This window comes from Oryzias latipes, chromosome 9 (assembly GCF_002234675.1).
Source record: "Oryzias latipes chromosome 9, ASM223467v1".
NCBI classification, from domain to species: Eukaryota; Metazoa; Chordata; class Actinopteri; order Beloniformes; family Adrianichthyidae; genus Oryzias; species Oryzias latipes.
Window position 1 is genome coordinate 2,296,928 of NC_019867.2, and position 14,277 is coordinate 2,311,204.

The window sequence follows — 14,277 nt, forward strand, 5'->3', positions numbered from 1 at the left end:
ACAGTGTTTGTTTTTATAAATAACTGTATGTGAGGGACGTGTTTCTTGTGCTGAGCGCTAAACGCCGGCAAAAAAGCCGCTGAGTGAGGCCAGTAGTTCTCGTGCCTCATGTTAGGGGGCGCCGGTGAGCCCTGAGATTATGACGCTAAAAAACAACAGAAGAAGTGATAGCAAGCGGCAAGTCATTTTCTTCAGAAGGAGCGACGTATGGACTTTATTTACAAGTAAAGGTAAGACGATAATAAGGTTTGTGCTTTTTTTCTATGCTGCAGTTTTTATATGAAAAAAAACATGTTGAAATTATATTTTAAACAAAACACGTTAACTGTTGTCAATCAAATGGTGAATAAGTTACTCAGTATGGTTCATATGTTTGTAAATCTGACAGATGACGTCAGTGCCTCACCAGCCATCAACCTCACCGCACGTCACTGGGGTACCATCATTTTTCCCCAGCCCTATTTCATTAGTTTGAACGTTTCAAGTCATTCAGTGAGCATTGTGGACTTTCTTTCTTTAACTGAGGGGTACCAACAGTTTTGTCCACCACTGTAGCCAAGAAGGTCGAGCCCCTCTTGGCTATGTAGATCGACAGGGGGGAGTTGACGTTAATGTCATACTGAGAGAAGAGCAGCACCAGGAAGATGGTCCTGCAGACACAAGTGTGTGTAGATCATCTTTGTGTTTGCCTGTATTTGTTGTTTGTCTGTGTAGATCTACATAAATGTGTGTTTGCGTGAAAAAGCGGCTGTTTTGAGTGGACATTAGAGTGTGTAGTTGTGCACAAAATGCTACCATGTTTTAGAATTTGCAGTTCTATGGTGTTTTAAAAAAAAGCATTAGTTTTCATTTACTTTTTTTGCATGCATATATGCTGTAAAATATTTAAATTGTTGAAATTTAAACCGGTTGTTAGTTTCCTGTTTATAAATCTATACAAAAGTACAGGGAGATCGTCCACCTGTTCTGCCTCAGTGACCTGGGGAATCTTTATTTGGTCTGATTTATATTCAGACTCTTCAGTGATCTGGACTAACGTGGCCTAAAACCCTAAAAACATCCAGAATTTACATCAGCTGCTGCTGTCTGGAAATCCTGGAACGAACTGCGACTAGAAAAAAGAGCAAGAGGAAGTCGTCCTAGTCCTCAGACTATGATCAAATTCAAATCACCTTTTTTATATTCACTATCTAATTAATAAACGAGAAATTCCACCATTTTTTTCATGACTTCTGCCTGGTCAAATTTTGGCTTTGATTGTATTTGAAGGTTCTTTTGATTCACTAAAATGGTCAGACTATAACTTATCAAAGCCGGGACTCACTTCACTTGCAAGCCTTTCTTTTCTGATTCACTGGTTTGGTTAGCACCAGGGTTCAGATGACTCATGAGTGTCCAAGGAAATGAAGTCTGGTGTGAGCACAGTCAGTGTGAGCGCACCTTAATTAGTGTGAAAGCACCACAGTTCACTCATGAACGCTGAAACAAAGAAACCTCCAGGAGTTTAAGAATTAAAAGGGTTTTTCTCATCACCCTATCAGACATTTATGCTGTAAACTGGGCACAGAAGACGGACAGGACAACAGCCGCATGTCCTGTCAAATACCACCCCACTCCTCCCTGAACCAGCCTGCGAATGACACTCTACCCCGTGCAGCTGTCCCTGGAGATTTCCTGCCTGTCACATGCAATAACAATAAAAGCTGGCTGCACAGCACTGTGTCACTGAGCATCAGCCTTAACATGTCAGCCACTCTCACCGCGGGAAGATATATGCAGCGCAACAAGTGGGGGATGTCAGCGGAGGGATGGCGGCGCCTTAACATGGGAAAAAGAAATGACATGATTTTTTTCACATGCCATAGGAACAAATGCTTTGTAAACAGACTGGAAGGAATTCTCTCTTTTTTTATTTAGTTTTGTATTTGAAATGCAGTTGTGTGAAACTGAAACCAAATGGCTTGTGTGGATTCGCTGCATCAACCTCTAAAGGGAGCAACCGACTATTTTATAGCAAATGTTTCTAAAAGCACAATAAAAGAGAACCCGAATGCCCCATAAAACAGGAAAAACCGAAGCTCATTATCTTCCTCCAAGCTTTTTTTATTGCTCATGATTAAAAATGTTTCATCTGAACAGCCTGAGTTTACGCTGTCGCCTCACAACAAGAAGGTGGAAAAGATGTGGAGGACCTGAACGTAGGAAGCAGACAGATGTGCTGCATTGTTGTCAGCACGCCACACACTGCAGTGGATGCTAATAAAACGCACAATTCAATAACACAAATATGTAGCAGCCTTTCATTCTTATTTTTCTGCCTCTTTCTGGTTTGCAGGTATGTAAGGGGCTGTTTTTCCAGTAACTTACTTATTTTATCTGATACAATTCTGAAACCTTGACATAATTTATTTTATTTTTTTATGTTAAATTATTTTTATGGAATTATTTCATCAACTTCTTAACATGTATTATATAGCCTGACTTTAATTATATTATTTCTCTCTCATTTTATGACATATGTAATAAACCATGTATTTTGTTATTCTAATCTCTCCACTTATCTTTACATTTATAGCATTTATCTTTTAATCTAGTTGTCTTTAACTTTTTTTATTTGTCATTTTTAAAAAATATTTTATTATTTAAAAAATAAAAATATATATACATATGGGCATATTTTTAGAATTTTATTTGTTTTTGTTTTTATCATTAATATTTCCTTCCACTTCTATGGTTTTCATGAAAAAAAAAGTTTCAAATCACTTTTTAATTTTTTGAATCTGCTGTTTGTTTCTCGTTTACATTACTTATTACTTAAATTGATGTGTTTGTATTTCATAGCACTTGGGTCACACACAGCACTTTGTGTCCCATATGTGTGTGAATAAATTTCGATTGACAGGTATCTGTTTGCGTTGTATTTGAATGTACATTGATATTTTCCATGTGAAGTTGTTGGACAGGTTCTTTTCTTTTACTTAAAATAATTAAATTTAATTTAGACAACAGCAAAAAGGAGATTTTATCATGAAACCAAAATAAATGTAGAAAACTAACTGGACTTTGTCAAAAACGGGATTAAAGACTATGTTCCTGTAAGAATTCTTTTAAATTTCACTCATTAATTAAATCCCTCACAATTTTTTTCCTCTTTGGCCTAGATTTAAGAGGCCAAAGAGGAATTAGAATCTCAGCTCTTATAACCACCGTGCTCATTCTTCTGTTTGCATCAACTCCACTTTCACCATTTCTTTTTGTTTCTTTCATTTCGTTTTACGGTAATGTTCAGTTCTTGTTATTGCCAAGTCTTTCTGTGAAGCAGTTTCTATTAAAGATGGCATTAAGAAATAAAGTCTAATTTCTGCAGAGGCTTCCGGGTCTGCAGGGCTGTCTGGGTCTGCCTCAAAGCTCTTTCCTGTTCAGACGTGTCCAGAGCATCATGTCAGGTTGGAGACCGAGCTTCCATCTTCCCATCCATGATCATGTCAGTCCAGTGTTTTCCCAACTTGGATGAAGTCAAACAGAAAAAGTTTCAGTCAAGGCCAAAAGCATCAAAAAATATTCATAACAATGGAAACTAAAAAACACAAAATAGGAAAAACCATTTTGAATCAGAACTACTGCAAATTCAGGCCTGACAGTAACAGATTACGGTCCTCTGCCTCTGCTGAAGAGACAGGCCGTCTAACCATGAATGAATGGACTTGTATCTTCATCCTCGTCCTCTCAGTGTGGATGAAGATGAATCTGCCATATCAGAAGTGGCTGGTAAAACTAAAGCTGCCAACAGTCTAGACTGAAAACATTAATACTACCGACAATGAATCAACTCGCCACAACAGGATTGTGTAACCATCCCACACAGGCTGCGGTTGCAGCAATGTATTCATATCCTGGAGGGAGGACAGCAAGGCTATTTGAAGCTCCTACAAGAGAGAATAAACAGGCTGCTCCTCCAAGCGGGAAAACAAACACAACTGAACCGGTGGTGGAGCGTCCATGACCCCTGCCAGCCAACTGAGGCCCCCATAAGCTGTGGGGAAGTCGTGCCTTCACACGAAGAAAAAAAAAATAAAGGGTTAAATATGACATACCCACTGGAAGATAACATTTAGATATAAGAGACTTTTTGTTTACTCACTTAAACAATACACAGTTTTTAAGTATTTATTCTTTTGTCGCATTCAAATAGCGACAAACCAAACGTACTATTTGTTAACGATTTCCAAAGAGAAACCATCTGAGGTCTGAAAATGACAAATGCTCCTGCAATCATCCGCTTATTCCTAAAGTGATAGAAGCCGCAGAGGAAACCAATATCCTGAATAAAATAATCTGCTTTTTTAAGTTCGTAACAGCAAATCACACAGAATATGCCCGTGACTTTGTGGCGGCGGGTTTTATTTTCACCAATTTAGAGAAAATTACAACCGGTGACCTGCCTCTTCAATCACACAAACCAGGAATAATTGGTGTTAAAGAAAAATCCAACATAAATCATGACAGCTGCTCATGTCGGCCTCCATCTTCAGGGAAGAGTGCATAATTATGAAACCTCATGGCTTCCTCTCCCTCCCCCATAACCAAATCATAACCCTCTTATTAAAACACCACAAAGACGCTGAATTCGGCTTCCTGCATGATCCCTATGGATTTCTAAATGAACAGTTGAGATTATGGCTGTAATCACATCCTTGGTAATCTGTCAGCGTCTCACAGGCCGTGGAGAGCTGAGGTGTGCTGGTCTGGATTAGGCGGAAGCAGCCGTTCATTAGTGAATTCCTGAAACTCAGGGGTTCCATAATCACATTCACATCTTCATTGAATTCCCAGATATGTTTCAGGGGAGCCGAACAGAGCCGGCCCACATGCCGCCATAAACCAGGAGCAACACGGCTTCTCACAAAAGGTGCAAACATCAGCTAAACTGGAGCGTTGTGCTAATCCTTGAATAGAGAGCATCTCACAAATTATGTTTAAGCACACGGAAACGCAGAAAAAGATTCTGATGTTGCACCTTTTCAATACATTTTCACATTTTCCTGATTCCTTCTTATGATTTTCTTCCGTTTGACTTTTGCCTCTTCCTGTCTTTACGTTTTTCTTTTTCTCGGTAACTGCAGTTTTCCCTCTATTTTAGTCTTTTTCCTCAACAAAACCGTCTTTTCTTTTCCATTTGCCTCCTTACTGTTGACATTCAGCTTTGTCTGAATTCACTGACATTTTTTGACTTGCTATAGATCATTTTAGTAAAAAACAAAACTGAAATATGACATTTCAAAAACTGTCGCTATAATAACGGGTGAGGAACTGGGTGCCGTGGACTGATTGCACCATTATTGTCCAAGGCTCAGGACCAAAAGTAAAAGCATTTCTTTTCGCTTTTTAACCCTATTCTCTTACGAAACACTTACAAAAATATACTAGAAACAACAAATCTTTGTGTGAAATGTCAAAATTAAAGCAGAAAAAGTGTTTCTTTTTTAAAGCAAGAACTTTTCTCCCTTCAAGATCCAAACCAAAACATCTGAGGTTCCAGAAAGAATTGAAATGATGGGATGGGAAGTTGCTCATTGTTAATCAGAAGATTTGGATTTTTATTTAGAAAAATGACATTTTCTATGCTAAAGAGGAAAGGAGAGCCAGAAAAGTTCATCCAAATGAGCTTAAAACAAAAATTTGCAAAGTTTCACTAACACCACAATAAAGTACTGTCTGACCCTCTGAAAGGAATAGAGCCGGCAGAGAAGGGAACAGGAGGAACGTTTGTGGTTTCTTATGACTGCTTCACACCACAGCTTTCATAGAACCAAGAGACCACAGACACGATAAAGTCTACAGCGGGAGTCCAGACCAAAATGTGATCAAGTTCATGGCGTAGCATCGCTCAAGCGGCATTCAGGAGAACACAACGTTTGGGTCGACAGCCTGACTTCCAGAGAAACAGATGCATCAAGAACAACAATCCAACAATAAAGCAGACAGCAATCAAGATTATGATTCAAGCCAAAATGAACACAACAGGAAGCACTTCAAAATAAAATGCGAAACCTGGAAGTTTATCAGACACTTAAATGATCAAAATGATCAACTGAACATGCTTTGTTATTTCAGTTTATCTTTAGAAAATAAATTGCTGTTATTGTCCTGAATCTAGATCAAACTTTAAGAGTAATTTCTTGGTTACCAACTCAGAATCCTTTTAACTACCATAAACTATTTGTTATGAAGTTAAAATTGATCATAAAACCTTAAAGATTTTTGTTCGTTTTATCAACATAACGTCTGAAAATCACATTGAAAGTAAAAACGTGCAACATAAAGTAATCATTTATTTGGAATTAAAAAGACATTTGTTACATTTGTCTTCAGCAGCAGAGACAGGAACACAGCAAGGACATGGTAAAGCCAGGGTTCTCTGGAGAAACCTCACACTCGTCCAACGTTTCTGACTCTGGTGCTTCCACTGCTCAAACGGTGTGAGTTACAGCTCAGAGACTGTGAGAGTCTGTGTCCCTGTCAAGGAGGTGACAGCTCGCCATGTGGCCGTGCCGGTCCCCGTCTGAGAGCAGAGCTCCCCGCTGCTCCTCACAGATGGAACGGGCCACGTCAGGTCATGTGCTGTGCCGTCAGAGACGCGTGTTTAAGGGTTAATCAACTGTAAAACCTGAGGAAGCTGCAGCCAGTTACAACATATACCAAGTTTTGAAGAACACAGTCATTCCCTAAAGTTTTAAGCAAAGAAAATTGTACTTTTTTGGTCTAAAATCTTGTGGATGGTGTGTTGGATCACTAGGTGTTGCTACAAAAAATGCAAAAGAAACAAAATAATTGGTGGAAAAGGAGGGTAAATGAAAAATATATATATTTTTATGAACTATTAATGGGCCATCAAGCTAAAATTCTTCATTGAATTGAAGGAAGCTCACGACCTCATTTATTTAATTAATTTTAACTTCTACTATCACGTTATCCCAACAAAAAAAGTTTTTTTCTCATAATAATGAGAAAGTTAAAGAACACATCTATTTTTTCTACAATCTGCAGCAAAACAAATCCGTTTTTTAGAGAAAATGTAGAATTCCAGAAGAACTGATGAGTTTAGAATGGATTACTTTATCTGATGTTGTCGGTCATCAACAATGTCCAAATCAGTCATCGCCATTTGAGGAGACCGTTGGCCCGGCTGCGGCTGCGCAGACGGCTGTGCAGCCGGCTATGCAGGCAGCTACAGTTTAGTGATCCTGGGATTGTTGTCTATCTTATCAGTGACCAGATGAGCGGATCAGACCGTCGACACGGTTACAGAATCAAACAGCAGAGGTGCAGCTGGAGAGACTGCGTGTCACTCAGGACTCGGTCGTTTATCATGAGAAAACCTTTTTCTTCTTCTTGTGATGACGAGATAGTGGATGAAGTTATCACGAGAAAATTGGCACAAGTGAAGTTTGTTCTTGGCTTCCGTAGTTCTGGCCCAACAATTCCTCAAAATGATCCTAAAATGCACCCTTTTGCAATTGCTTTGACACGTTAGTCCATGACAATTTACGAAGGTGAAGGTCACCTGAAAGGAAATAATCTGCAGAAAGCTGTGCTGCTTTTGACCCACGAGGGGTTGAGAGCCGCGGGACACCGGGAATAATCTGTCAAATTAATAAGTAAAGTGTTCACAAATGCTCTCCCTCCCAACTCATTTTCTGAAAAAATTAATTCCCACAGCAATGAGCCGCTGATTAAAACGTTAAAACAAATGAAGCGCTACATTAAAACTGATGCAGGGCTGCAAACCGCTTCCTCTCACTCTGAAGTGCTTGAGAGTATTCATGTCTGGAAGGACTGGAGGTGGAGGTGTTACAAGTCCCAGAGGAACTTCCTGCACAGTCACACACTGTGACTGGTCTTATGGCACCCTCTGGTGGTCAAACGACGGACGTGCAGTAGATTTTAATGCCTGCCATTTGTTTTCGGAGCTAATATTGGGCATGCATTTGAGTGAAAAAGCTAATTATTTACATATTTCCCTGATTTGCGAAACATTCACAACTTTGCACTCTAATGTAATTTTAATTAAAGACTCATAGTTTTCCTCAAAAGCATCCTGTCTTCAGAGGAAAGTTTCATTCTAGCTGTGGAAAAATTATGAGATGAGCTGTTGGAGGCCAATGCAGAGTGTCTGACTGATTGATCTATTGATTGATTTTATTTTTCAAGGGGAATTGTTGGGTTTGCTAAGACCAAACACAACATGAACAACAGAATTCATATTTAAACTTAATTTAATTTAAATTGATAAAATAAGTAATCAGTACGGCAGCCAAAAAAAGTCTGCCCTACTTTTCTTTTCTTGACCGTTTTCTCGTGATAACGAGATCCGGTATCTCGTTATCACGTTTAGTAAAAAGACAATTTGTTTCCTCGTGATAATATGACGATAAGGAATATAGTGTGGCGTCCCTCTCTCCTTTTCCCACTGAAACGCCAAATCTCTATCTGTTTTATGCCCCCAGCTCTCAACAGCTCTCAACAACAGAAATGCTCCCCCAACGTTTTTTTGTTGATTTTTTGCAATCCTTTGATTCATAATCAGAGCTGTGCTCCTCAGACGCCGGACAATAACAGACCCAAACAGCCCAAATCAGTTCAATACAATATACTTTGGGGCAAAACAAAGCAGTTTGTCGGAGAAAATGTCGAACACAATTACATTAAATGAGTTATAAATTGATGCGTCCTTTTGGTTCCACAGGCAGAGGCGCTTCTGTCATTCAACCGGTTGTCGGGGGTTTCAGGGAAATAAAGGGGGCCGGCGTTCTGAGGACAAATCTGAGGAACGAAGATCGACTGATGCATAAAACATAGACTTAAATAAAACAACTATTGGGGAGGTTTTTTTCTACTGTCTGTGTTTTTCACCACAAAATAAAGAAACTTAAAACACATAAAGTCTCTGCGTCTCAGTGCAGCAAAGTGTGTTATCACAAGAAAAACGGTAAAAAATAAAAAAAGTAGGGCGGGCCGTTTTTGGCTTCCGTACATTTGGATCTAAAATAATAAAATCTGTAAAATCAACTTGAATATATGAATCAATGTATATGCATACCTGTTCCAGGTGTAAAGATGCATTTTAAACAACGATTCGATTTATATCATAATTGGTGGTTGCTGATATGAGGGGAATCAGCTGATTGACAGATGGTGAGTTTTTCAAGCTGGATGTTCTTCCTGACTCAACCCTGGATGTCATCCGGGCCGGGGGCCGGCACAGGGAGACCCAAAACTTAGGCTCGTTGAGCCCCGCTGGTGCTGAAGACAGTCTTTCCCCCCAGAAAACACACTTTCTCGGTTAAAGTTGACATAAAGTGCTGTTTTGAGCTGAAACAGAAAAAGACTTTTCCACAAAGCTCAGCATCACTCCCGGATATCCATCCTCCATGTTTCCACCCTGACCTTTGACGACTTTTACAAATCTTGACCCTCAGACGTGCTGAGCGGAGAGAAATGGCAAACCCCCACCTCCTGCTGGGTGCAGCCCACGCCCACAGCCTGCAGGGCGTCAAACCACGAGCTCTGGGGGACGGTGGCATGTGCCGAGCAAACTGACACACCGCCTCAGTGGACGTGGCAGGAAGGAAATGCATGGCTGACGAGCCAAACGCATTCAGACCCCCTATCAGTTTATGGATGTAAACTGATACCCCCCCCCAAACGTGTCACTGTACAGAGGACACGGCATGCAGTCCATGTGTGTTTGGCTTTTTGAAAGGGAGCCGAGGCGTGTGCACAGGCAGCTCACAGAGGAGACACAGAAAGAGCTGGGCTTTGTGGAGAATGGCAGGAAAGCGTGTTATAGAAGAAAAGCGGCGGGACGCCTGCACGGACCAAACGCTTTGAAATGTCGGTTTTATTCGGTTTGTTTCATCGTGGTGACCTTATTCACCAGAGGAGTTTGAATACGTCATTTAACATTTACAGTTTGGGTCAATAACTCAATGAAAATGTCAGCTTTTTGAATCTCAAATCCACCTTAAAAAATAAGAACATCTGTCATTTCCTATAATACAAGTATTTATAATGATGATATAAAGGCACCGTGTATATGTGCATGTAAATATGTTGGTTCTGTGTGTCTACTTTTAATTCATTATTTTTTAATTTTCCTCCAAATGAATAATGATCCTGACAAGGTTTGATGTATCAATACATAGATATACAATCATTTTGTTTGTTTTCTTTATTTTTATTTAATTATTTAATTATTAATTAATTATTTAATTATTCTTTAAATATATTTTTGTTGTTTTGATTACCTACCGGTTGCAACTTAAAAATCTTTTTCAAATCTGTCTTAATTCGTGGAGAACAAAACTGACACATTTATAAATCATCTCTAAAACGAAAAGTGAATCTAAGTCAAGCCTTTGATCTCAGATTTCTTCTTTGACTGTTTTGAGTATTTAACAACATTATTTCAGTTTTAGCATCTGAACGAACCTTTAAGAACTTTAAAAACCCTCAGTTATAAATGCAGAGTTTCTGCATTTAGTGCTTCCTAACATGAAAAACAGAGAAAAGCTTCAATCACAGCAACAACAAATAAAAAAGTTCAATATCACAGAGACGTAAAACAAACTGAAAGAAACCACAAAAAAGAAAAAGTAAAGAAGACGTGTACGACAGTCATTAAATATGTATTGTGGAAAAAAGAAAGATGTCACATGAGACATGAAATAATTAGATGACATCAACCTAAAACTGCTGCAAATTAACACTTAAAACAGCAAACAAACAGATTAAATGAATAAATAGACTATTTAAAATAAACTTCAGAGAAAAATGTGAAGTGAGTGCCAGAAAAAAAAAACCTACTGAAGGATATTTTTGGCGAAAAGACGTTGGTGCATAAAAAAATGATCATTGAGCACTTTTGGCTCTAAAACGCCTCAACCAAAGATGATTGACCTTCAGTTCATCAGGCTGACGTTTCCATCCCAAACTCCGCCCACGTCATTTATTGCTTTCATTAAACTTTATTGATCTCACTGAGGAGAAACGGACCCGTCACGGCAGCTCAAGAGGAAAACTGATAATGACGCAAATTACCAAACAAATAACTACATAAATAAATCATTTTGATGACCTTGTGGCAAAAAGGATTAGTCCAGTCTGACATTTTTTATCTTTTCAGATCGTAAAGTAATATTTTAAAGTAGTACTTTATAGATTTCCTATTACAAATTATAGATTGTTCCTATTATAAAAAAACGTTCTCAGTATTTGAAATGACTTGACAGATGCTGAAAACCCTGTAAGCAACGTGCTGTTGAGCTGCAGAGCACAGGTCATAAAAGATGAATGTAGAAGAGCAGTCAGGCGATGGAGGCCCCGGGGCCAAAGGTGTCGGCCGCTCAGGTGTCACCTGCTGGCAGAGAGCAGGAGCTCAGCGGCTGTGGAAGCATCAGATCACCACGTGCAGCTCCAGACCCCGACGAGGCCACAGGTAAGCGGCGTGTGCTTTTTAAAATCCAGTAAATCTGAGAGATCACATCCTAAAGTTCAATCATTTTAATGCTTTTCTAATTAGACAAGCATTAAAATGTGACTTTACAGGTCATTAAAGGGGAGAGGAAGCAAGTCAATGCCAACCAGTTCTCCTCTTCAATACTAAAAATACTTTATTAATCAAAACTATTCTTCTTTTTAGGAGTTTTCGTCCTTGTTTTTCTCATTTGATCCTTTTTTTCATTCATATCCTGGCATGCCTCAGTCTATTTCAGCCTTTTTCACTTCACAACGCTCTGCTCTTTATGCACAATACTGTTCTCTTCTATAGTAATTCATGAAAATAGCCTGCAGCAGAAGTTGCTATTTTAAATAAAGGGTGAAAGCGCTTCAGCGACCACAATTCCTTCAATGTTATTTGAAAATAATTCAAATCTAAACATTCAGATCTTTGTGGACGTTTCAGCTGTGTTTGGAAAAAAAAGTTTCACTTTATTTTTCCAGTATTTGAAGAAGTTTTGAAGAAACTTTGTGCGCATTTAATAAGACATTTCCCTTTTTAAATGCTTCGATATTTTTCCAACTGTAATACAAAATTAATCATTAGAATTTTAGTCTTGATCAGGTCCAGCAGCTGAACAAATAGATGGTATCTTCTTTTTGTGTTGCACAGGATGAACCTGGAGTATATTTGTATAAACTCCTTTTGTATTTGAAACACTAAACTCTAGTTGTTTCAGATACACGAGATTCTCCTTGACGAAGCAGATTAGATGTGGTTTTCTTTTTCCTTCCTAGAAAAAGCCCCTCTGGCGGGGACGGCACTCCTTTAGCTAAAACGGGACAACATTTGAGTCAAACCAAGATGATACCAATCTAAGGGCTAATATCAGTTTGCTACACATCATAACTTGAACTTTGTAAAACAAGCACAGCCCCATTTTAGGGACAATCCACCGGTTCCGTCTACTAGCATTATTTCTGTGGGACATAGACTTTCTGGATTATTGGAATAAACATTGCAGAAAAAATACATGTGGGGGCACATGGTGTCTGATTGTTGTTTTTTTTAAATTATCCCTGGCCTGTAAACACACACTTATAATTCCAAGCATGTCGACAAACATCCTAAAATGTCAGGAAGAGGCTCAGCTAACAGGCTGCATGGACCACTAGTGTCAACACTACTTATGTTTAAATCCCAAACATCCTGTTGGGAAGCCTTTCAGCTAACACATCTGTAAAAGAACTTTTGAAATTCTTCCTCCAAACTCCAAAAACTAAACTGAAAGCAATAAAACACGATTTTAACGGCTCTTCTCCTCGTCATAGACACTTTTGTGGTTGCTGTAAAGCTAGACCCCGGACCAACAGCTGACAAAGATGGAAATATAAGTCAGTCTGGAGTAAAATGAATAAATAAAAGCATTATAACAAAGAAAAAAAAATCACATGTAAGCGCACTGGAATATATGTCACACTTTTGGGAGAAAGAGACGAGTATTCAGCCTCATCGCTCCATTGCTAAGCATTGACTGTATATCTCATTTACGTGCACAGAAAAGGTTTACAAAAGCACCGGTAAATATGTGTCCATGTTTGGTGACATGATTCATTCCTTTTTTCTGTGAACTTTACCATCTCCTGCAGCAGCTGCATCTGAATGACGGCGCTTTCAGCGGTACTTCTGTGTCTCTGCAACCCAGCTTGAAGACTTGCTATAGTCCGCATTAGGAAATAATAAAAACAATAATAATAATGTCCTGATGCAAATGAAAAAAAAATATCATCAAGTTCAGGAGGAGAACAATCAGATTCTCCTCCATGTTTGTCTTCTTCTGCATTGCTGTCAGTAGCAAATACTGACATACACACACCTGCAGTGCCCTCTAGTGGTTTTTAGTGGGAAAAGAAAAAATATAAAAGCCTCTATTGATAAAAACAAAACAAAACACATAAGTGTCTGCTGAGTATAAGTCGTTTGTCTGGCCAAAAACCTACAATGTATACCCAGAAAAATACTGTATTTTTAGAAGCTAAACATAAATCTAAAAATTAAAAATTAATTTAGTTGAGGAGGGGAAAAAACAGATAAAGTTGTGTTAAGCGATCAGCCAATGTTAAGTTGACAAATCTATCATTCTTAAAAATAGATCCATAAATTTGCTAGGAAAACAGTCAGAAAGTTTGACACGACCTCTATTAGCTCAACTGTGAAATGAAAGACTAGAAGCAGTTTTAATAACTTAAATTAATTTAAGTTAAATAAAAATTACAATAATAATAAAAACATCAATCAAAATAAAACAATCCAAAATCTACCTGAAAAATTAAACAAATGGTGATTTTCTCCTGTAACTTTTGTATTGATCCTCCACATCCTATCAATCTTTTTGACTGAGTTTTTGGCATCTCCTCCTCACTACTAGAGAAGAAATCAAAATCTTTTCTAAAATCCACCAAAAACTACAATTCCCAAAACTTCACATTTGGTAAAAGCCCTGAATGACCTCTGTAGATGCAGAAATGAGTTCATTCAGTAGTATGAAGGGGTTGGGAGACGTGTAGGTTTAGAAATGTTCTCTACACTTTTGCCGTTAGTCAGGCCAAACAGGTCTGCTCTTACAGTTTTTCTCAGTCTCTTTAGTACAATTCTCAGATCAGAATGAAATTCCCAAAACTATTTGTTCAATCTTCACATCATGATGTCACTTGTGCACATCATATAAGCAGTTTCTCACTTCTTTGAACAAGTTGCAATTGCTTTGGTACATCCAT

General features: G+C 38.5%; 1 protein-coding gene across 4 annotated transcripts in view; it reads left to right on the forward strand.

Annotated features, from left to right (window-relative positions):
* LOC105354674 overlaps window positions 1–14,277 on the forward strand; it is a 44,980-nt gene that overhangs the window by 20,052 nt on the left and 10,651 nt on the right. The window lies entirely within an intron of this gene.